Raw genomic sequence first — 25,052 nt, 5'->3', positions numbered from 1 at the left:
CTTTTTTTCTTCTATTCTTTTCTGCTTTGTTATTTATAACATTTGTTTTATTTGTTTTGGCTCCTACTAATTCAAAGAAAATAGGTAAACAACTCTGGGGTGTTATTTGGAATATTTCCAACCCCATGTGAAGTTTTCAACATTTTATAAAACTAGGGAGTATTTGAAATCAATTAATTAATTGATTTTAGTGGATTTTGAGTTTAAAATAAAATGCCAAAAGTATTTTGAAAATATATATCACCCCTGATATTTTCTTTCCAACATTTATCAAAAATGATGGAATTTTATGAAAACCATTTTGGTTCATTGATTTGTCACCACTTTTGAATTGTTTTGCATATAGAGTTGCTAGGGTTTTGTTTTGAATATAGAGTAGCTAGGATTTTTCTCTTGTTGAACCTATTTGGATGTTGTTTGGTGTTAGGGTTTGGTCATCCCCATATGTAGATCATCCAAATTAGAATTAAATTGATTTGAATGTATTCATGAATGCTTAATGATGCAACTAACTACAAGATATAATCTAGGGCTGTGACAACTCATCCCCACTAAACAAGAATCTCGTCCCGAGATTCAAGCGTAGTCGGGAAGAGGAAGAGGGGACACTAAACTATCACAATCTTCACGATCCATTTGCTCCTCTCGAGGACGTTGATTCATCGCCCCATGTTGATCTTGACATCTCTGTCCTTGAGGTCTTCATCTAGCTTGACGACAAAAGAACAGGGAGACTACACAAGATTCGATCTCCTCGAAAATCGAGCAACTCAAGATCAACTCATAGAATGAGACGTAGGAACGTCCCTTGAGCTAAGACACAACACACATAACACGGACGAGGAAATGAGACATATGACAGAGGTTCAATGGATAGGCAACAAATCCGAGCTTAAAGCAGATGCTGGCGAGGTTTCAAAGTAGCGAGGATTAAGTTGCCCTTCATACCACAACGGAGCACCGTAGAAAGGTGACTCTTAGAGTTATTCCCCTTAAGTGGCAAAAGAATTACTTTTGATCCTAAGATCATTGAAAGTCTTCATACCAGGGTAAGGCAATTCACAATTGATTGTTTGAAGGAATTTGAAAGAATGGCATACTCAGTTTGAAAGAAACTAGAGTTATAGAACAACTCGGCGAACGGAAGGCACATTCCAAGTATTACCGAGGATATAACCTAGTGTGTGAGCGTGCTCTCAAGAACTTGAGCATTTCCATATTCATCAAGGTTTACCAACATCCGTGCCAAGGATCCTGGTGACACACTATACTACCATGATGAACAGTGATGGAGGATGCAGAAGGAAGACAACACTTCCTCAGATTTCACCTTAGTTGTGCCAAGGAAACGAAATCTGGTTGATCGACCGAGAGACATTTAGCACTCCGCTTCTAATTTTCTCCTTGATGTACTAGCACAACCCAATTATAGATCATGCTTGATATCTAGCACATCAAGTATAGGTCGGAATTCGGGGCATCAAAGGAAGTCCATGAGGAACAACTTCCAAAATAAGTCATACCAAACCTCACGGGGAGACGGCTAAGATTGCTGATACAAGATATTATAATATCAAGTCTTCCGGCTAGGTGTGTTAGCCATTTCACCACTTTACCGGGTTACATAGAGACCAATATTATAATTCTTGGGGAAGTTCCAACCATTATAACTGCCTGAGATTCAGCTCCGGTTGGTGCCATGATGCTTCAGACTCAGCATGTCCAAAAAGAAAGTTTGAAACACAAATCGACGAGATAACGTTGCATGATTCTCAGGAAATGAACTACGGAAGACAACTCCAAAACATGAGCTGGATCGCAAGACCCACGTGAACAAACTGCCCAAGACAACTGTGAACACATTAAAAGTCTTACAACAAAACACTACCGAGTTCTGGATGGGAACCATCATTGCGGATAACGAAGCCATGTGCAAGTCCGTCTGGTACCTTCAGGAATGGCACTTACCTTCTTTTCCTTGAACAAATCAATCAGTGGCTTGGTGTGCTAGGAGATACATATGGAGTGAAGATGATCACTCTATCAAACCATAGAATACTTCGCACGTGCATGATTGACTTGGGATGATTCCGAAGAAACAAATTAACTTTTCTCGAATTCACGGCGGCAACTTGCATCGGATGCACATGAATTAGAGGAAGTCACTTCTTACACCTAACATATACCTCGTGTTCGAGACGCGAAGACAATGTCTACAAAGTTTCCAGCACTAGCTTGATGTCCCACATAGATCATGGAACAAATTAGAATGTTGCCGATGGGCTCAACAACAATTCATCAAGATACCCATATAAATGGATTTCCACAACTATGTGAGCAAGATAGTAGCATTGGTCGGATCAAAGAATATAATGGTGTAGGCTCAAGGAAAACCCTGAGTAGGACACCGTTACGAAAATCTTTGGCTCTGAGTTTGATTTGGCAATAGCCCATACTCACATCAAAATTGGACAAGATAATATATGCAATAATTGATCGCATGAATCAATCGATGAAAATATCATTTTTCTTCAAGACTCACACAACAGAAAGATATCCCTTTTAAACGAGTTGAGTTTAGGCGAAGCTTTTATCTTCCAACTCTCCAAGTTTTTGTTTAGCTTAACCAACTAGCTCGGGGTATCGAATACTGATTCTTGGAGAAGGGGTTGGTTTATAGAAAAACCAACTTGATCACGAGCTCTATCATAACAGTCAGGAAACAACCTGGTAATACTTCCGAGAAGATATTCAGAAAATCACGAACCACCGATATATTATTAAGCTCGGGAACAATCTCGCTTTTCAGGGCAAGATGATGTGATCAATAGAGCGAGGGATTGACACAATCCTAACCCATCGATCAAAAAGGTGCACCATGAAACATGGACTAGGTAGCACACTCAATCTTAGGATGACGATTCAATCACCATCACCATAAGAGTGAAATTATTGTCCATTAGCTACCAAGCAATAACATTGCTAGGAGTATTGATTTCACACATCATGGTTCACTTGTCGATATTCCGGTTACAACCAACACGAAAACCGAGGAATGAACAATGATAGAGAAAAGTATCACTACATCAAGAGCTCATAAGAGATGGTGCAATTCTCATAACACTCTTGAGAAAAAGAGGGTAATACTCCAAGATAGAACAGAGCAAAAGCTGGTTTAGCATTTCGATCTGCGGAATACAACTACTTTCACCCAATCCAAGTGATGGATGTGGTACTGGAGTTTGCTTCTCCAGTCATTCCAGAATAGAACAACTTGATAGAGTAAAAGAATAATAGGCATCGATGACATGGATGCAGAACTACTCTTAACTATCCTCTCATAGATGAAGGTTAGAATTCAACTAAGGAGGGGCAACTCAAAGGCACATGATTTTCGGAGTTGTAGATGCATAGAGTAGCATGTCGAACGAGTTCAACATAATTCTTCCAGATAACCCATGCAGAAAGGCGGAGTTGACAGAGTCACAATATGGAGTGGGGAACTCATCATGAGAACTCTTATTATGATCTTTACTTCACGAAGAACTTTTGACAGAGATGGTCCATGGTATTGGAAGAATGATATACCACGCACCTTGAGGACTACAACAAGGTTACTAATCATCCTAGAGGAACTAGCAACACGATCAACATAGATGAGAAGAATGATCATTGGATCCAGGAACCCAGAAATAGAGTACCTACAAGCTATTTAACATCACGAGATGTTTTTCGAAAATGATGGCCAGAACTATCACACTGGAAGACATACCACACATCTATACTATTCGGTAGTTTTCGGGGTAACATGTTTTCCTAATACTTTAAAAAAACATCGAGGTAATAAAGTACCTCAACACAATTATTAGTGTGCTTTGTCCGGCCAAAGACATTAGCTCAGGAGGAGGGAATTTGCAATTGCATCAGACTATTTAGGAACTTTGGAAAACTCGGACAGCATAACGGCTGTACGGGCATGAAATATGAGGCAACCTGCAAGAAAACTAACAACATAACAATTGAATTCTTATGGAGACACTGATCCAGGAAGACAACAACTTCTCTATAAGTCTCCAACATAGTAACTCATCATCCTAATGAATAGATGAGAAAGCCTAATTCTTAAACCCCGTAGAATAAAGAAGAGGGCGACTCAGAATAAGAATGACACAAGGAAAGGAGTAAAAAGAACCTTACATTCCCTTCCAAAAACAATTCCCTTATATAACTAAAGAGTTGCTAGAATCAACATCGACTAGTTTGGCTTGGTTATCCTACAGGCAGTCAAGCTCTGATACCAAAGCTGTCGGGACCCCGATCCTAGGTCATAAGAACCCAGCATGTAACACATCACATCACTTTGCGGCCTCACGCACGGTAAACTCCACGGCTGCCACCTTACCTTGGCCGGGATCGTTTGCGTCTTTTGGCTCACGTATATGAATATGTTGCTAGCGTTCAAACGACAAAGAACCCGGGTCGACATGACTAGTTATAAACCCAAGCGGTACATCCGTACAGGGACAGGCATACATAACCCAGCAAAGCAGGTGTCGGTCATCAGCGTGTGTAGATGAGTCGTAGCAAGCTACAAGGACTCCATTACACCGCATGACATTTCCCCTAGGGGACAGACACAGCAGCAAAGAAGGATACATGCCGGTCAATCAATGTGTTCCGAGCAGTTGCAAACTACGAAGGCTCGATGGAATCACAAAGAGGCATTTCCCTGTAAAGAGTACTACTAAAGGCAAAAAACTAGGTGTCGAATCCCACACATATAATGCATTTCAAACATGCACACATTATGCATGATATGTGTAGATACAACATGGCATCACAAGATAACTCTATGACTCAAGCATTTATTAAAGACTCATAAGAATAAACATAGGGTGATATTAAAAACAGGGGTCTCGCGACCCGACACTCAAGTCATACAAACAACAAGCGGAAGAAAATCATGTCTGGGTACAGACATCTACTAAAAGTGGCTGGAAGAGCCTGAAAGCTACTATGACCCTACCAAAGGAGCCAGACCTCTGTCTGGGATTCCCAAGCTATTCCGGTCAACATCAACACATCGCGTAGAACCTTTTAATGAGTCTAAGTCTTCTCTGCAAAAACATAAATAAAGCAACCGTGAGTAAAAAGGTACTCAGCAAGTCTTACATCAGAACTATCTACATATGCATCATGTTTCGATGAAAGAATTGTGGGGTTTGATTGCAGCAAGCCAGCTTTGACTCTTGGCTAACATGTACTACGACTACAAGTTCTTTCTTTGAGGTGGAATAATGCACATGAGTCCACATATTCACTAATTCAATACACCACTATGGATCCACTCTCATCTCCCTACTAAATGGATCTTTCTTGGAAACATTACGTGGTACATAGACAAGTTAAATGGATACTCTAAAACATGCAAGATAAGTGTGAGTGCTATGGAAGGCCTTCTCGTAGGGACACGAGAGTGGATCCATAGTGGTGTATTGAATTGGTGAATATGTGGACTCGTGTGCGCTATCCCACCTCAAAGAAAGAGCTTGTAGTTGTAGTACAGGTTAGCCAAGAGTCAAAGCTGGCTTCCTGCAATCAAACCACACAATCCTTTCATTGAAACATGATGCATATGTAGATAGTTCTGATGTAAGACTTGCTGAGTACCTTTGTACTCATGGTTGCTTATTTTATGTTTTGAAGAGAAGATTTAGTCACTTTAAAGGTTCTACGCGATGTGTTCGATGTTGATCGGAATAGTTTGGGAATCCCAGACAAAGGTCTGGCTCCTTTTCAGGCTCTTCCAGCCACTTTTAGTAGATGTCTGTACCCAGACATGATTTTCTTCCGCTTGTTGTTTGTATGACTTGAGTGTCGGGTCACCGGACCCCTGTTTGTAATAACACACTATGTTGATTCTTATGAGTCCTTAATAAAAGCTTGAGTCATAGAGTTATGTTGTGATGCCATGTTGTATCTACACATATCGTGCATACTGTGTGTATGTTATGGAATGCATTATATGTGTGGGATTCGACACCTAGTTGTGTGCCTTTAGTAGTACTCTTTACAGGAAAATGCCTCTTTGTGCTTCTATCGAGCCTTGGTAGATTGCTACTGCTCTAGACACATTGATAGACCGGCGTGTATCCTTCTTTGCTGTTGTGTCTGTCCCCTCGGGGAAATGTCACGCGGTGTAATGGAGTCCTTGTAGCTTGCTACGACTCGTCTACACACGCTGTTGATCGACACCTGCTTTGCTGTGTTATGTATGCATGTCGCTGTACGGATGTACCGCTTGGGTTTATAACTAGTCATGTCGACCCGGGTTCTTTGTCGTTTGAATGCTAGCAACATATTCATATACGTGATCCGAAAGATGCGAACGGTCCCGGCCAAGGTAAGGTGGCAGCCGTGAAGTTTACCGTGCGTGAGGCCGCAAAGTGATGTGATGTGTTACAGGCTGGGTTCTTATAACTCAGGATCGGGGTCCCGACATAACTTATCTTTCAAAACTGTGAAGGCTTCTTCCTGTGTGATACCCCAAGCATAAGGCACATCTTTCTTTGTAAGCCCATTGAGAGGTGTAGCAATGGTGATGAAATCTCTCACAAAACGCCTATAAAACTTGGCGAGTCCAAGAAAATTCCTGACTTGTGTGACCGTTTTGGGCTGCAGCCAACTCTCAATATCTTCAATCGTGGATTTATCAACTTCAATTCCCTCTGGAGTAATAACATAGCCAAGAAAAGATACTCGGTCGGTGCAAAAGGAGCACTTCCCAAGGTTACCAAACAAACGTGTGTCACATAGAGCAATAAAAACAACATGCAAAGGATCCAAGTGGTCCTCCAAAGATCTACTATAAATGAGTATATCATGAAAGTAGACTACCACAAATCGTGCAATGAAAGCACGTAAAATCTCATTCATTAATCTCATGAAAGTGCTAGGTGCATTTGTTAACCCAAATGGCATAACTAACCAATCATATAATCCAAACTTAGTTTTAAATGTTGTTTTCCATTCATCTCCCATTTCATGCGAATTTTATGATATCCACTATGAAAATTAACTTTGGAGAAAATTGTAGAGCCACTTAATTCATCAAGCATATCATCTAGCCTAGGAATAGGATGACGATAACGAATAGTAATATTATTAATGCCTCTAAAACCAACACATACGCGATGTACCATCCTTTTTCGGCACTAGAATAATAGGAACAACACAAGGAGTAAGAGATTCACGTATATAGCCTTTTGTCGAGAAGCTCCTATACTTGAGGCATAATCTCCTTCGTCTCCTCTGGATTGGTGCGGTATGGTGCACGGCCGGGTAGCGATGCACGAGAAATTAAGTCAATCTGATGCTCAATTCCTCTAATAGGTGGTACTCCCCGTGGCATGTCTTGTGGAAAGATTTCAGTGAACTCCTGCAAAATGTTAATGACATCAGGAGGCAAAGAAGGAGGCATGTCCTTGAATCAAAATAATACCTCTTTGCATACGGAAGCATAGAAAACGGATGTAGTATTATCCAAATTAGTAATATCATATTTAGTGGCAAGTAAACAACCACTCTTTAGTTTTATGTCAGATGCAACACTAGATGATGGTTTATTAGGCTTATTGTGTTGCTCAAATTCGTTTTCTACAATCTGATTTTCACTCTTATGTAGGTCTTGTTTTGCTTTACTAGCTCTAGCAATGTCATCTTTCATAATATGTTTAGGAGACATAGGAAGCAAAGTTATATTTTGATCCTTATGAACAAGAGTATACTGATTTGTCCTACCATGGTGTACATAATTTTTATCAAATTGCTATGGTCTACCAATTAAAATGGAGCATGCTTGCATGGGTACCACATCACAATCAACAAAATCAGAATATGTAGCAATACTAAAATGCACATGAACGATATGTGTTACCTTAACCTTCCCACTATTGTTGAACCACTGGATTTAATAAGGATGAGGATGTGGTCTGGTGGTGAGAGACACCTTCCCCACCATCTCCATACTAGCTAAGTTGTTGCGACTCCCTCCATCAATGATTACGCGAACAGAATATTCCTTCACAACTCCCTTTGTATGGAACAAGTTGTGCCTTTGATTTTTTGCTCAGCTTGTGTTACCTGCACACATAAAACACGTTGAGCAACTAAGCTTCCATACCTATCAGCGTAGTTAACAGACATGTATTGTGTCTCTTGTTCAGTATCATCGACACCCTGTTCTTCACTTGCAATAAGAGCCAGAGTCTCCTTGTAATAATCACTAGCGGAGCCATATCCACCATCCTCAGTAACAATCATCACACACTTGGATGGGCACTCTGTCGCATAATGACCTCCACCCTAGCAACGATGATAGATAACCTCATGTGTTTGCCGTGTGTATGCCATGGATGAAGAAGAGCTCTGTGCTAGCCCTGAAGGTGTGTTCTTGGCGGAGGGTGGGGCAGGGGCATGCTTCCTGGTATCTCTATCGGAGTTGGTGGCTGACGTAGGCGGTGCTGATGGAGGAGGACGTGTGGAAGTAGATGAGGTTTGTGGCATCCATGAGGAAGTGTGACCTACAGAAAAGTTAGTTCTCGCCAATGCTTCTCTATGTTGCACTTCGCGTTCGGCTTTGCATGCAAGATGAAATAAACGAGTGATAGTGTTATAATCTTTATATTCTAGAATAGTATGAATATCTCTATTTAACTCATCCATAAAACATGCAAGCATAGCTTCTTGTCCTCAACAATACCATATCTAATAATCCGAGTTTGTAATTCCTGATAGTATTCTTCTATGTATTTTTTACTTGTCTTAAACGCTACAATTTTTGAAGTAATCCACGTTGATAATATGGTGGAACCCAATGAATACGCATAGCAGTTTTCAAAGCAACCCCAACAGTTGCAATATTAGCATGATGTATTTTACAATTTTCAGACCACCAAACACAAGCAAAACTAGTGAATGAACAAACAGCAACAGCAACACGTCTATCCTCAGGAAATTATAAGCATGTAAAACATTGCTCTGTTTCTAACACCCAAGTAAGATATATATCAGGAACATACCGGCCTTCAAATGTAGGAATATTCAATTTAAGTATAGGGAGATGGTCATGATCCCCTACCTGAGGTGGTGGTGCAGCCCTACCATTGCGATTGTATCCATGTGGACGACCCGGTGCTTGTGGTTGTGGTTGTTGTCCCTCGTGCTGATTTGGAGCAACATCTCCCTCATCATTGTCATTACCATCATAATCATTCTGGTCAGCCACAGAAACCTTAGTAGTAGCAGAAGGAGCAAGAACAAAAGAATTATGTGCTTGGTCGGAAGTCACACATCGCACTCGTCCCACAAAATCCGGGCCTCGTTGTTGTCGTTGTTGTTGTTGGAGAGGAACAGAAGCTGCAGCTGGTGGTGGTAGACGAGCAAGCACCTCATTGAACTTGGCGTCCATCTTGGTGTCGAATGTATTCTCCAAACTGTCTAACTTCTCCATGGCCTCTCCAAGGCTGGTCACGAAGTCTTGTACTTGGTCAACCATCATTTGCTGAAATTTATCATGGAGCTCCCGGTTGGTCAGGCTCTCCCAGTCGATCTCGTCGGCTTGTGATCCTGGCATGGTTAGTATCAATAGGAACACATAAGAATATGAACCTACATACTACTAGGAAGTGGTGGTGGTGGTGGTGGTGGTGGTGTGTCACAAATCCATCAAGCAAATATCAAATTCTTACCAGTTCTTACCCAACAAACAGGTGGTGGCTAGAGCCGTTATAGTCAAAACTCTCAAAGCTTGGATAGAGTTATTGCCAGGTGGTGTCAAACACAAGACGTAGATGTATGTGGAGATGGGAAGGCTTATAATATGGTAGCAAAAAGGGTCAGCAATAATTAATTCACAGTTGCAAAGTTGAAATCCAAGAACACCTATACTTATCATGGCATAAACCAAGCCTAGATACGCGAAGACCGGTTTTCTTGAAAAGGTCAATACGATATGACTAATAATACCAAATCCACACAGAATGAGAATATACACCATGGGTGTTGAGGGCCCATATTGACTATCATGAGATCCTTTTTGTAAGCGGTAGACTCATATCCTTTCTTCCTTAATTCATTATTCCATGAAATTGGATTATTCCATGAATTCCTCAAAGTGAGGCTCACAAAAATGAAAACTCTAAGACTACTATAAAGACTACTAAAAAAATAATAAAACAAGAATTTTTTTGGAAGGATTAAATTATTGCTCCTGAATATTCAATTGACCTATTTATTTTTATAACGTACTCTATTTTTCTTTGCCAAATAAGCCAGTAAACATCGATGTTTGCCCAAAAGTATTCGTATACCTCTTTCCGATGAAAAATCTTTGTTGTGTAATTCCAAAAGTGAAGCAAGTCTCTGTATCTTATTGGTGAAAATGAATACTGGAAATTCAACAGAACCATGTTTTCTTCCTTTTATTCTTTAACCATAAATCCAAAAAAAAATCTACCTCCTTTCTTTTTCATGTATTATTCTGATCAGGAGAAATAAAAATTTATGTGAGTTATTTTGAAGTTATTCTAATCTCATACACACACAAATTTGCAATTATTCATCTACTACTCGATTTTGGATTTATTTTATCGATGCAAATTGGATTTGTATAGAAGGGTACATTCTTCCTAATATTTTAGATAGAAGAAATGTTTTCTCTATCTAAAATATTAGAAAGAATTTTGCTGATTTATTTATCCTATAGATTAATTCAATTTTAATTTTGATGTATTATGTAATGTAAATACAACGAAATTAATTGTGTAAGATGAAATTTCAATAAAAAATGGAGTTCCCGTTATCGAGGACCTCATTTAAAAAAATACGCCGTTTGGGAGCTTCACGAGGGCTCACTAGAAAAACACGTAAATCCGGGGAAAGACAAGAAAATTTCAGTGTAAGAAACATTATCTAGAATTTCTCTTAGATTCGAATCCATCGCTGATGATAGAACTAGAATAGATATCTTTTGTTTTACCTTGCTTCTGACTATGGTACACAACTTTCCTTGTTCACACACCACTTGTGGATTAGCAGATTCTAATAGTCGGTGCTGCTCAATTGTAGAATAGGCTAAGATTCTTCTAATATCTCTCTGAGCAAGAGCTAAAGTAGCTCCTAAGAATAGTGTTATTGTACCTACTAAAGAAATAAAACTAATTATCAAAGTTAAATATATGAAAAGAGGAATAAGTCGAGCAAGAAGAAAAATTCCCGCATCAACCATACGTGCTTGTATAAGAGCAGAAATAGGAGTGGGTCCTTCCATAGCATCGGGTAACCATACGTGACGAGGGAATTGCGTGGATTTCACAACTACACCAAGGAATAATAAAAAAGCACAGAAAGTAGTAAGTAAAGAGTTAATTCCATTATGAGGAGAGCTCTAGTATAAAGATCTTAATTGGTGTATAATCCTATTGTATACCACCACTGATAAACCCGAGAATAAGCAATATTCACTAATTAGAATATTATATTGTATAAGTGGCATATTTTTTTGTAGCAATATTTTATCAATTCATTTTCATTTCAATTGTACCCCTGGTAAAGATCTAAAATATCAGAAAGAATTTTGCTGATTTATTTATTGCTATATGCAATTTATGGAATTGATACACTATTTAGTTGATATCATTTAGCAAAACAAAACACAACATATGCATCCATCTTTTGGCTCGAGAATTTCACGGATAGAGATATGGTATAAGAAATAGACTATTAAGTAACTCTAAATAAAGGATTGCCATTATTCGTATTTATTCTTTTAAGTTACATATTATTTGAAATTAGCCGCCATGGTAAAATTGGTAGACATGCTGCTCTTAGGAAGCAGTGTTGAAGCATCTCGGTTCGAATCCGAGTGGCAACATTCTTGAAAAAGAATACAATAGATCAAAAATAAATACGAAATTTACAATTTTGTAATGGGACCTTCCCCTTATGCTATTTGCAACTTTAGAACATATACTAACTCATATCTCTTTCTCAATGATTTCAATTGTGACTATGATTCATTTGATAACCTTATAAGTTCTTGAACTTGGGGGATTACGTGATCCGACAGAAAAAGGAATGATAGTTACTTTTTTATATAATATGATTCTTAGTTTCTCATTGGGCTTCTTCGGGACATTTTCCATTAAGTAATTTGTATGAGTCATTGATCTTCCTTTCATGGGCTGTGTATAATAAATATATTTACCAAAATAAAAAAGGAATGATTTTAGTTTATACTTTATATTCACTTTTATATAACCAAGGGAAGAGCCACTCTGATTTATTTACGTTTTTTTTTTCAAAAAATCACTATAATGGAGAATGTCTCAAAACTCTTCCGAAGGACTAAAAACAGGATAGGCCCAAAAATACTTTTTTTACTATTTTTTCTTCGGAGAAATTTGGGGCTGCGACGACCAAAACATGCGACAAAAATCAATATGGTGGCGATTATCTCAAAAGTGTCTAAAAATCCTAACAACACGATAGGGAAATAAATTCACCCTCCAAAATTTTGGCCTAAAAATTGCTGTGAACACAACTCGAAACTCTAAAGGACTAGAAACTAACACCAACAACTCGACATGACAATGTAACCGCAAATTCAACAAAGCAATACACTAAAAAGACTATGCAAAGGCTCAGATTGGTTCGAATATGATGATCTAACCCTATTTTGTGGCTTTTCCGTGGACTATAGGTATGAACAACAGATGCCATCTAACTACAAAAAACTGGTAAAATGTCACCGAGCAACCTGGAAATCTGATACCTCTTGATAGAGGGAAAGTTGTCCCTGTCTTTCGATGAGATGGTGGTTATCATTTTGGTGGAGTAGACTTTGATGATCCGACTATGAGCGTGTGAGGACGTCGCGCCTTAGCAATCGCTAGACCAACTCCAAGAGGTTATTGACCACACCGTAGCACGATCAACCTGACCATGAGGATGCAAATGAAGAACAAGCACGAAACTAAGATTGCAATCTGGATATTGCGAATATCAGAGGAAAGCTTTACTGATGAAAGTGGGGTTCTGTGACGCCTTTGTTTGGTGTGGAACACAAACGAAGAACGCGAAGTTGCAGCTATGGTGAAGTTGTAATCTGAACAAAACCCATGTCTAAACGGCGCTCAAAGGGTTGTATATATGGGGGAATAGAGTAGGAATTTCGTGACCCCTTGGAGTAGGGGTCCGAAACCGACCCTAACCCAGTTTCCCCACACATACAGACTCTAAAAATTGCCTATAATATGGTATTTAGAAATTACATGGGCCTGGCCCAAAAATAAGGTGGCGCAACACCTATAATAGCCTATGGATGAAATTTGTAAAGTGGCATCTTGAATATTTTGTCCAAGCCTTCATGCTCTCCTTATGGTGGCTTCAAAGTGGGAAAATCATCAGTGGAAGCTCCATTGTTCTTTCACGCACGTGCACCTTCTTCTCCATCCTTGATCCCGCTCCAACGGATATCCTTCTTGTCCATGCTAGGTGCTTCATTGATAAGTACAACAAAAGTATCCAACTTAGGCAGCATCATATGTTCATGAACATTAGAACGATTTCCAATAAATGAAAGTACCTGGTAATTTAATTGGCATGCACGAGCTCTAGTAACTGGTCCAGTATATATAGTAGATGGGGCTGGGGGCGTAACAATGGTGTTGATGTCCTCATTAGAGTAGTTCACCATAGACCTACGGGTCCATAGTCAGTACCTAGATGGAATTTCCCTCTCTCTTTGATCTTCAATACAATGATCATCACATCTTCGCTTTGATCCATATGATGTCATTCCTTCTGTGCGGTGTGTTTGTTGGGATCCGATGAATTGTGGGTTTATGTTCAAATTATTCATGATAAATATTTGAGTCTGCTCTAAAGACTTATATTATTCTTATGTGCATGATTATGATAGCGTCGCAATTCTCTCTAATCTATTGAAATAGTTTGGCCAACTAGATCGATATTTCTTTGGTGAGAGAGGTGCGTTGTGCTAGGTTCAACCTGGCAAATTTCTATATCCGAATGACAGAAGGGGCAAGATACGTCTTTGTGTTGCTGCTACTAAGGATAAAACGATTGGGTTTATTTATATTGCTTGAGTTTACTTTGTCTACATCATGTCATTGTTCTCCATGCATTACTTTATTTTACTTAATACTCTAGATGCATGCTGGATAACGGCCGATGAATGGAGTAATAGTAATAGGTGCAGGCAGAAGTCGACCCATTTGTTTATAGATGTGATGGATGTATACACCTGATCATTGCCATGAATATCGCAGAACTATCCGCTTTTCTCTCAGTTACCCAACATTAATTATTTTACCCACCATATGCTATTTTTCATGAGAGATGCCATTTGGGAAAGCTATGGACCCCAAGCCTATTCACAACATATTGATAAAACCTTCATTACCTTGTTTCCATGTACTTGTTTTTATTTTATCTTGCTATCTACAATTATCTACACACCTCACCTGCTTGCAAATAACAAGACAAGATGATTGACAACCCTCTTGCTCGCGTTGGGTGAAAGTTGTTTGTTCTTTTGTGTTTAGCCACTAAAGATGGTTGTGGTTGATAGTCCTATTGGTTCGATAAACCTTGGTTTCATAAATGAGGGAAGTACTTACTAACATTGTGCTGCAATAGCCCGTTCCTCTTCATGGAAAACCCAACACACATCACAAATATCAGGAAGGATTTCTGGTGCCGTTGCCGGGAATATCATCACCAACTACCAACTAACTCCACCAAAAATTTCACTAACTTGTTCCTCTTTTTATTTGATGGTATATTTAGTTTGTCTCATAAAAAAGACAAAAATATTTACCTTTTCTTGTCACTAGTTTGCACCTTTGCTCTCTAGTTTACTTGCCTAGCTATGTTATCTTTATCTTTGTCACACCAAAACAGAAAGTAAAATGCAAAAATAAAGATAAATGGATCCTCATCGACTAGCTAATCTTTTCAAAAGACTCATTTATGTTGAAACAATTGCTAGTGAGAGTGCACTAGATTATCTATTGCGGTCTTGCTTGAAAATCATGAATCCAAAAATTGTGAAATTTATAAAGTGATTCATAATAGTTCCTTGAATGAAAAGCATGATTTTTATTGTTGGACTTTAATATGACCCTACATGTAATCATTATAAGAGAGGGGAATATGGTCATAGAAATTTTTATGCTACTCACTAACCTCTCTTTATATTCAAATTGTTAATGCTTCATTCTTCCTACTTGCTTATGCTAGATGCTTCTTGCCTTAATAAATTCTTGGCTTATAAAATGCATATTCGTAGGAAGTATATTAGACTTAAATGTGCTTGTCACATGTTTTATGATGCTCTCTTTGTGCTTCGATTCTTGTCTTTTATGTGAGCATCATTGTAATTTCAAGCCTATCTTAATGGTTATAAAGTAAGATCTTTTTGGAAGACAACCCAATAGTTATCATTTATTTTTTGTTAGTTTGTGATAACATTATTATTGCCTCACTAATAATTGTGTTTTTATGTTTTAGTTAGTGTTTCTTCCAAGTAAATACTTTTGGATTATTTGCATGATGAGTAGAATTGATAAGGTGCAAAAATAGAAACTTTGACGTCCAGTGCAGAATTTGTCTGATTTTACTAGAAGATCTTTTTAAGATGAATCTCTTACACGATATTTCTATAAAATTCCTCAGGTCGTACTAATGTTTCAGAATGTTTGGAGTTCCAGAAGTATAGGTTCATTAAAGGTTACTACAACCTAGTCTGTTTCAATCAGATTCTGTTTTTGCATGTGTTGTTTGCTTGTTTTGATGATGCTATGGATTGTATCACGGGGTATAAGCCATGAAGGAGTTAATATATAGTACCCTATGCCAAAATAAAATAATAATCAATTTGTAATAACACCTGAAAGTATTTGATATGTTTCTTATACTAACGGATCTCACAAAGATTTGTTAAGTTTTATGTGATTGGAGTCTTCATGTTCTGGGTATTTCTCGATCGACATAGGATTGAGGACCAGAAAAAAGCTAAGCTTGGGGATTCCCAAGGCACCCCAAGGTAATATTCTAGGAATACTCAAGCGTCTAAGCTTGGGTATGCCCGGGAAGGCATCCCCTCTTTTTGTCTCAATCCATTGGTATGTTTCTTGGAGCTATATTTTTATTCATCACATGATATGAGTTTTTCTTGGAGCGTCGTTTGCTTCTGTTTTCTTTTACTTTCAGATTGACACAATCATTATCTGTTGGCCACACCTATTTGAGAGAGATACCACATCATCACAACTTGGTAGAATACTCTATGTGCTTCAATTATACCTTTTGAGCTTAGTAGTAGCTTTGGTACTTCACTTATATCTTTGTGAGCACTGTGGCGTGTAGATTTTATAGAAATATTATGCTCTCGTTCTTCACTAATATTTGTTTGAGAGCTGGACAAATGGTGATGGTAATTTTCATGGGTCATAAGACTATATAAAAACTAATGAGTATTCAATGAGTGATAATTAAAACCATCATGTAGCACATATAGAGAAATTGTTGGTTAATGATATTGTTGTGGTGATACGAAAAAAGTGTCAGTGCATTATTATTAATTCAGATAGGTGTCTATATTAAGATATTTTAATCTTCTTGTTCATTTAAAAAGATAAAAAAATTCATGGTGATGATGTGTGAGCATTTCTATTCCTCGTTGTAATCCTTGTGTTGTTTTGAGTCGGAGTTGCGTGATGGTTAATTCCTACTAACCCTCTCCCTCGGGGCATGCGAGTAGTACTTTGATTATTGATAAAACTAACAAAATTCTGCAATAAGTATATGAGTTCTTCATGACTAATGTGACACCATGGAAATACACACTCTCATCTCCTCATATTTGCTAGCCTCTTCAGTACCGTGCATCGCCCATTCTCACCTTGAGGATCGGTGCAACTTTCATCGTTGCATCCAAACCCCGTGACATGACCCGCTTTGTATCACATAAAACTTTTTATATCCTCCTGAAAACAACCACCATATCTACCTATCCTGGCTTATCCATAGCCATTCTGAGATATATTGCCATGCAAATGCCATCATCACTTCACATGACTAGTTCGTTTATCATCTTAATGCTTTGCATGATCATATAGAGCTAACATAGAATTTGTGGCAAAGCCACCATTCATCATACTTTTGATACATGTCATGCTAGATCTTTGCACATCCTGGTACATTGCGAGAGGCATTCATTCAGAGTCATATCATCATATCAGTTTTCATATTTAGTTGTAAGTAAATATATGTGACGACCATCATTGTTGGAGCATTATCCTAGTGAGGAAATAAAAATGGGGGAGACCAAGTGAGCCCACCATAAAAAAATGAAATGAAAAATAATGAGAGAAAAATAGAGAAGGGACTTTGTTACGATCCTTTACAACACTTGTGGCTCAAAGTGACACCTTGTTCTTCATATACAGAGTATGATGTTATATCATTCGTATGCTAGTGGGAATGACTTCTTAATAAACTTGTCTTGTATATTCTGATGATGGGCTTCCTCAAATGCCCGAGGTCTTCATATCAAGCAAGTTGGATGCACACCACACTTAGCTTTACTGGAGCTTTCCTACATGTATATCTCTTGTGCATCACTTGCATCGCAACCCCTACTCCTCACATCGATATCTATCGACGGGCATCTCCATAGCTCATTCGTGCACCTAGTTGATGTGAGACTATCTTCTCCACTTTTACCCCTTTGAAACCTACCACCATATTCTATTCCACCTTTATGCTATGTCCAAAGGTTCATGCTCATGTATTGCGTGAAGAATAAAAATTTGACGCATATTACAAAATTATGATCCAATTGCGCGACTTGAACACCCTGGTGCTTGACATTTGTATTAATGTGGTGAAGGTGGAGCAATGCCTTGCTAATATAATAAAGATGGAGGGGGGTAAAACAATCTTTGAGGATCGTATACTTTGAAAGATTAATGATTTTCTCTTATACCTATATATGTTGCTATGTTAATATTTGTTAATTCATTGTTTATCAATATGCATACATGCATAAGGTTACATCATGGATAGCATGTCACATCAAAAATTCTGTTTTTGTCATTTACTCTAGGACGAGCAAGAATTAAGCTTGGGGATGCTTGATACGGCTCCAATGTATCTATAATTTTTGATTGTTCCACAGTGATATATTATCATTCTAGAATACTTTTGGTGTACTTATTTACCATTTTATATTATTTTTGAGAAATAACCTATTGACCCAGTGCCTAGTCCTAGTTGTTGTCTTCTGCGTGTTTTTCACCTTTCCGGTTGTCCATACCAAACGAAGTCCAATTGCCTTGAAAAATTTTGGTGATTTTTCTGGACCAAAAGAAAAACAGCGAGAATCGGAAGAAGATTTGAGGCCTCATGCATGGCCCACAAGCCAACACGCACGGGCTGGCGGGGGGGGGGGGTGCACCCTGATATCTTGTGCCTCCCTCGTGGCCCTCCCGGCTCCGTTCTTTGGCTTATATATTCTCATCTACCCTAAAACACCAAAGGGATTCTCGAAACACTTTTTACGATACCACAAATCTCTGTTCTGATGGGAGGCCATATGGAGCCCTGTTCCAGCACACTTCCGAAGGGTGATCGATCATAGAGGGCCTCTTCATCAACCTTGCTGCCCTCAGATGATGTGTGAGTAGTGCACCACAGACCTACGGCTCCATAGTCAGTACCTAGATGGAATTCTCTCTCTCTTTGATCTTCAATACAATAATCATCGCATCTTCGCTTTGATCCATATGATGTAGTTCCTTTTGTGTGGTGCATTTGTTGGGATTCGATGAATTGTGTGTTTATGTTCTGATTATTCGTGATAAGTATTTAAGTCTCCTATGAATACTTATATGATTTTTATGTGGATGATTATGATAGCTTCGTAATTCTCACCGATCTATTGAAATAGTTTGGCCAACTAGATCGATATTTCTTTGGTCACGAAGGTGCGTTGTGGTAGCTTCAACCTGGCAAATTTCTATATTCTAGTGAGAGAAGGGGACAAGATGGGTCATATTGCTTGAGTTTACTTTATCTACATCATGTCATTGTTCTCCATGCATTACTCTGTTTTACTTAATACTCAAGATGCATGTTGGATAGCGATCGATGAGTGGAGTGATAGTTATAGGTGCAGGCAGGAGTCGACCTATTTGTTTATGTACGTGATGTCTATATACACATGATCATTGCCGTGAATATAGCCTAACTATCTATGTTTCTGTCAATTACCAAACAGTAATTTGTTTACCCGACGTATGCTATTTTTAATGAGGTATGCCTTTAGGAAAGCTATGGCCCCCGGGTCTATTCAAAACATATTGATAAAGAATTCATTACCTTGCTGCCATTTACTCATTTTTATTTTATATTTCTATCTACAATTATGTACAGACCTCACTTGCATGCAAATAATAATACCAGAGGATTGACAACCCTCTTGCTCGCGTTGGGTGCAAGTTGTTTGTTCTTTTGTGTGCAGCCGCTGAACACGGTTGTGCTTGATATTCCTATTGGTTTGAGAAACCTTGGTTTCAAAACATAGGGAATACTTATCCACATTGTGCTGCGATAACCCATTCCTCTTCATAGAAAAGCCAACGCGGATCACAAGTATTAGTGTTCATCTTGTGTAGTAGTTGTTGGTTACAAGATGTTGTTTTTGTTTTTCAACTACAATCTGAATTTGCAGGAATTTCCCTTTAGTATGTTAGGATTCAATTATTTTCTGCAATTTGAAATATTAATAATTTTTTTGAATTTTGTGTAGTAGTCGTTGGTTATAAGATGCTAATTTCTGTTTTTCAATGACAACCTAAATTTGCATTACAAGAAGGTAGTGCGGTTAGCCAATTAGAAGATTCAGCATGGGAGGAACCAATTGAATATCCCCCAAGAGGTCTCCGAAATGACCAACGTGGTATGTTCATTTTATTTTTCACATGTAGCTTTTTAAATTTGTTACATTATGAAAGTAGAGTGAATTGCTTGAAATAGAAAAAAAATTGTGTGAGCTTTGTTCTTACCGGAGGTGGTATATTCATTTAAAAGTGACATTCCTATAGAAAATATTACTCGTGTCTTTTTTGATTTAGATATAGACCAAATCGAGGCATTTATGTATATGAATCGAAAATCGTGTTTCTTTAAATATCTATAGAGTAAAATCCTTTTTTAGATATTTATTTGATCTACATGTTGAGCTAATCATGGGGCCTCTTGTTAGTATTACTTTTTTGATCGACTTTTTTGATTGTTGTGGAGTGAAACCTTTTTGATACCTTTTGCACCCTCTTATTTGTTGTACCTGTTCTTTTCTTTATGTAACTAGAGTGTTTCCCAGGAAATTATACAATCCTACATATATTTCCAGAATGTCAACCATGTGTTTCAACAAAACTATGAAGAATTTTAGTGATGTTCAATTAGGTCATGTGAGAAAGTATAAAATGGAAGCCCTTCTTCATATGGCATACCACCTTAATATCCCAATGAATTTGCTGGAGTGGTTAGATCAACACATTTTTGGTACTGTAGAGCCTTGTTGCAAGCATAAGAATAAAATCATCAAGATCACAAAAGATATGGTAGACAAAACTTTTGATTTCCCTGGTGGCACTTTGCCTTTTGTATTTTGTAGTAATGACCTCAAGCAAAATTAGAGCTTGCACAGTTAAGAACCAAGTAAGTTGATCTTCGAAACAAGACCCTAATCAACAAAATTAAGGAGGTGATGCTTAGTGATTAAAGTGATGATGGTTTTATCACAAGCATCGCTTTTTATTTCATATCATCTATTTTGCGCCATGTGTCATACTAATTTGGTAACACCAAGTTCCTATACTCTCTAAGAGATGTTTCTACGGTTCCTTCACTTCACTTTGGGAAATTGGCACTGGATTTTATGTGTGAGGAGTCAGAGCGTCAATTTGAAATGATCATGTACATACCATCTGTCGAGGAAATGAACAAGCCTTCACATATTGGGGGATGCCTTCCTATGTGGGGGGTAAGTTCTTTCCATTTTCCAATAAACAGATTTTTTATCTTGAGTTTCATTCTTTCTTAAATAGTTTTTAATTGACTGACTTTTTATTATAAATGATAGATTATTTATAACAATTTTTTTTTATTTTGATGTTATTGAGAATCATTAATAAACTATGGATTGTTGATTGAGAATCATCAATCAGTTATGGATTTTGATTTTAAATGCAGAGAAGGATGATGATTTCTAGTATCTTGTATTGGTTGATAGGAATTATGTGTCTAGGAAAGTTTTTGGAGTTCTGCCAGTAAGCATCCTATACTCTATTACATATGTTGACTTATCTTTTTTGGTTCTAGATTTTTGACATTGTTAGTTCAACTTTGATTTGTAGCTATGAGACATATATCAAACACCCTATGCCAATGTGGCGCATGTTAACAATGCTCCTAATGATCCTTCTGTGTTTCTTCCAGTTCCTGAGGTGGAGGTATTTCTTTCCGTTAATTCGTCTTGTCTGGAATAATTCCTTTTTAACCGGTTTCTTATTGTTTTCTATTTGTAGGTTATATAGATACACATTGTGAAATATAGGTCAACAATGTCACCAATGTTTCTTGAAGATCTCAATGAGAACATGTGAGTTGATTGAAAAAGTCCAGCAATCTGTTGAGAAGATGTCAATTGCACTACAAAAGTTGAACCACATGTCAAAGTGAAGCTAGATCCACATTGGCAATCAAAGGTAATTTTTCCTTTTGTGCCTTTTTTAGTTTTTCCTAAGACTTTGCTTAAAAGAAGTGTGCTCTTTATAAAGAAGTACATGATCCAGATTCTTGTCGAAGACACCGCTAAGGAGGAGCCAATGGCACAAAAAGTTGAAAACAATGTTGAACTTAAGGTATCCGATTTTATTGCTCACCATATGTTGTGCTATCTTATGTATGACATGGTTTCTTTTTTTCTGTTTCCGTAGGGTGTCATCAAATTAATGATTTCTTACATGCTTTCCCTCCATCAAGAACATTTTTGGTTTGAATTCTGTGTACTGAACACCAGTTATTCCTATTCATTGTAGAGTTCTAAATAGAAACTCTCTTGACCAAGCAACTACTTCACAACCTAAGCTTTTCTTCAACTTTTTTGCATTTTTTTACCGATCCTAATTTTGGTTGAACTTTCAACAACATCTCTACTTCCTTTGAGAGTAGGGAGAAAAGAATCTATCAACTATAACAATTGATACCATTTTTTCAAGTGGAGTTAATGCGAACAGGAGTTTTATATTGATTAGTTCTTCTTCTTTAAAGGATAGAGTTAAGTGCTTCCATGGAAATCCAATCATAATTGAAGATGATTCTCCTATTACTCATGCTATTGCTACTAGCGAAGGCACAACAACCTCTAAGTGTGATGCAAGTGTAATAATTCAAATGCGCTTGGATTTTAGGGGGCAACAAGGTTATAGTTCATCGCTAATTACCTTTTTTCACCTTTTCTTTTCATATTTTGTAATATGAGTCCGAGCATAATGCATCATTTAATTTTCATCCTTCTTCTTTTTCCTATATGAAGGCTTTTCTAGAATCAATGATGCATAAGCTGGAACAAGCACATGCCCTAATACAATTGAAAGGAAGAATAGGAAAAAAAGAGTAGCAAAAGTTCAATCTCATCATCGACCTAGGCGGCTCAAAATATCTCAAGAAGTGGATGAGTTCTTTTGAAAATATTTGAGGAAGCCTTTCTTCCAAGATGTCGGGACCCCGATCCTAAGCCATAGGAACCCAGCCTGTAACACATTTGCATCCCTTTGCGGTCTCACGCACGGTCATCCCCACGGCTGCCACCTTACCTTAGCCGGGACCGTTTGCGCCGTTCGACTCACGTATGCACTAGTGTCGCTAGCATTCCAATGTCAAAGAACCCGGGTCGACATATCTGGTCATAAACTCAAGTGGCTCGACTGTACAGAGACATGCATACATAACCCAGCAAAGCAGGTGTCGGTGAACAACGAGTGTAGACGAGTCGTAGCAAGCTACAATGACTCCATTACACCGCGTGACATTTCCTTGAAGGGATAGACACAACAGCTAAGAAGGATACATGCCGGTCAACAATGTGTCTGGAGCAATAGCGAACTACCAAGGCTCGGTGGAATCACAAAGGGGCATTTCTCTGTATAGAGAGTTACTAAGGCATACGACTAGGTGTCGAATCCCATACATATCACAGTGCATCACACGTACGCATGACATACTAGATATGCATAGACACAACAATGGCATCACAACATAACCATACAACAACACGACATTTATTTAAAAGACTCGGAAGACTCTTGCATAATATGTTCATACAAGCAGGGGTCACATGACCCGACACTCAAAGTCATACAAAAAGTCATACAAACCAACGGAAGCATAAAAGTTGTCTGAGTACAGACATATGAAAGGATAAGGCACAAAGTATGACTATCTATAGATCCTTTCTGAAAGGGGCCAGGTCATAGCTGGGACACCAGCTACTCCTCATCATCGATGTCTAGAAAGAACCCACCTGTTGGCTCGTGGGTATCCTTTGCAACAATTATTAAGCAAACATGAGTACAAAAGTACTCAGCAAGACTTTAGAACAGATCTATCTACTCATGCTCCGGTATCAACAAAGAGGGTTGTGGTGTTTCATGCAGCAAGCCCGCTTTGACTCTTGGCTAGACAAAACTACATTTTTAAATAGTTTTGACAACTTTGTTTTCTCGCACACGAGTCCACTAACTCCACAACAATACACCATCATGGAATCATTCCCGTCTTCCTACGGAAATGCCATCCATGACACTCACACTTATCGTGAGACTTTTATGAGTAGCCATTAAAGTTATCTATGAACAACATATGTCTCCAAGTAGTCCATATCCGCGGACGTGGCTATTCGAATAGATCATAACCCTACAGGGGTGTACTTCTTCACACACGCTCTCGCCACTTATCGACATGTGCACGTCACGCACCTCGGCAGCCTTCGAGCGGAAGACAAGCGAGGGAGTCGGCCACGATCGTTAACCACATTAGTACCTAGTCCAGGTTTATCACCTATTTGAGGGTAACCCGCACGGAAGTCCGGCCGAGCTTTCTGCCACGGCCCCAAATGATGTGCGCAGGGTTCCCAAGCCTACCACCCGGGTGCCACTTGGTACACCATGCCACTGCCTACCGCATCATAGCCCACCTCTAAGGTCAGCACCATCCACGACCTCCAGCATGACTATAAACACCAGAAACTACTTGCGACTCCTGGATCGAATACTAGGCGTTGAATAAGTCGGGTAGGGTCATATTTCAGGGCCCAGCATGTGGTAGTATCTCATCTTGGATTACATACACGGAACTCGGTTCCAAAGGACGGTTCCAATGAAACAACCCGCCATGTACTCCTACATAGCCTTTCATCGGTACCTTTACCAAAACAGCTTCCACACTTAGTCTTTGTCACTAGAACTCATTCATCCATTCCTATTCATCACCCACATGAAACATACCTGACACAACTTCTAGGCATAGCAAGCATAGCATGTATAAACACATCACAGCTCAAGCATCTACCAGGTATGCTAGGTTGCATGGTTTGGCTATTTACTGTGACAATGAGATGTCATGCAAAGGAACAGATTTAGCTACCGAAGTAAAGCATTTGAAATATTTTGTCCTAATGCAATAAGTGGGAGAAGGAGCAAGAACATGGGATGATATCGGGATGATCAAAAGGGTGCTTGCCTTGTTGCTCAGCAGAGGGGTAATATTCGTCAGTCGGATATTCAGTCGTATCCGGAGGGGCGGAGCCTACCGGAATAACAACATACAATTAATAGCAAACATATGCAACAATCATGATGCATGATCAAGACATGACATGAAGAGTGATATGTTTCAGT

This window comes from Hordeum vulgare, chromosome 4H (assembly GCF_904849725.1).
Source record: "Hordeum vulgare subsp. vulgare chromosome 4H, MorexV3_pseudomolecules_assembly, whole genome shotgun sequence".
In the NCBI taxonomy this organism is placed as follows: Eukaryota; Viridiplantae; Streptophyta; class Magnoliopsida; order Poales; family Poaceae; genus Hordeum; species Hordeum vulgare.
Note: the sequence above shows the minus strand (reverse complement) of the source record.